This window comes from Alligator sinensis, unplaced genomic scaffold, assembly GCF_000455745.1.
Source record: "Alligator sinensis unplaced genomic scaffold, ASM45574v1 scaffold1240_1, whole genome shotgun sequence".
Lineage (NCBI taxonomy): Eukaryota > Metazoa > Chordata > Crocodylia > Alligatoridae > Alligator > Alligator sinensis.
The window spans coordinates 40,493-41,840 of record NW_005842245.1 but is presented as its reverse complement, the minus strand read 5'-3'; the positions used below and the strand labels follow the sequence as shown (position 1 = coordinate 41,840).

The 1,348-nt window shown below is 55.0% G+C and overlaps 1 protein-coding gene across 6 annotated transcripts in view; it reads left to right on the top strand.

Annotated features, from left to right (window-relative positions):
* The window catches only part of LOC102386022 (multidrug resistance-associated protein 1-like), a 67,114-nt gene that overhangs the window by 37,139 nt on the left and 28,627 nt on the right, over nucleotides 1-1,348 (top strand). The window lies entirely within an intron of this gene.

Sequence of the window (1,348 nt, the reverse complement as noted above, 5' to 3'; positions counted from 1 at the left end):
TGTCACAGGTGTTTTGAATCACCAGTCGGTGGGACACGTGTCCTTACATCTCCAGGCTATTTCAGGCCTTCCTTCCTTTGTTGGGATTTTAGACTTCCCAGCTTCCTCTCCTCTACTCTGCCTGGTCCCACAGCTATGGCCCACTGTTCTAGGCCTGGCCCCTGGGTCCCAGCCCTGGTTTTGCCCCTCTCAGGTGTCAGGCCCCTGGCCCCTGTCTCCTCCCTGCCCTGGGCTCAATGGCCCCACACTCTGCCCTGCTCCGGGCTCTGTATCTACTTTATCTGAACCTGCCCCCGGCAGGGCTCAAGACAATCACATGCCCCTAGGACAATAATGGGACCTCCAAAGCATCCCTGTAGCTCTCAACCCAAGCCACCAGTACACCTTAAATTTAAACACTTCAGCCTCCTGTTAGGCATCCAAATTCTTGCCAGGATTAACATGAAATAAAGATCACTTGCCTGCATAATAGGCATCTCTCTCTCTCTCTACCCTGGGTAGCTCTTTCTTGTTCCCAGGCCTGCAGAGATGCTTTCTTCCAGCCCTAGTGTAGATTCAGGGGCCCCACCATACAAGCAGGGCACAAGCCGTGGATGCTGCCTAAGGACGGGGTGAGGGAAGAATGGAGCCAGGGGTATGCATCACCGCCCTCCCCTCTTCCATGCAGTGGTTCTGATCCCAGCAGCAGGAAGTGGCGAGCAGCAGTGACAGGGTCGTCCCCGCTATGCTGCTGCCAGGAGCTCTGCACCCTGCAGCTCTCAGGGCTGGTGTCCTGGACTGGCTTAATCCCAAGGTTTATATAACTCTGGCCTGAATACCTCTTTTGGTCATGTGATGCCCCCAGTCAGCTGACCCAACTACAGGGCTGTCCTTCAACACCTACTCTGCTGGCTGCCTTTGCTATAAAGTCTCTGCCCTAAAAGGCGCCACACTGCTCCTTCAGTAACAGAGCCAGGGTTCCCTGTTACACCCACTCACCCCCATTTCTGTGAACTTAGGCTAGAAAGAGACATTGCCGAATTATGTGGGTCAGCTGTGCCACACCGTGATGTGGCACACATGATCCGCTTCACTGGGTGAAATGTACATCACCCCTTATCCTGCCCTTGGTGGTGCAGGACAAGGGGTGATGTGATCTCTGTGCTCAGCCAGACCTGCTACTGGTTTTGGGTCGGGCTAAGCAGGGAAAGCAGGGCTTTTCTTCAGCCAGACATGGGTCTGACCAAGCAGGGATGGGCTTGTTCCTGCACAGCCACACACCCCTGCCCCAGATTTGACTGTGTGGGGAACCCTGACTTCCCCACTTATGGAGAGACACCCTGAGATTACCTGGGGTGCCCCTCTAAGT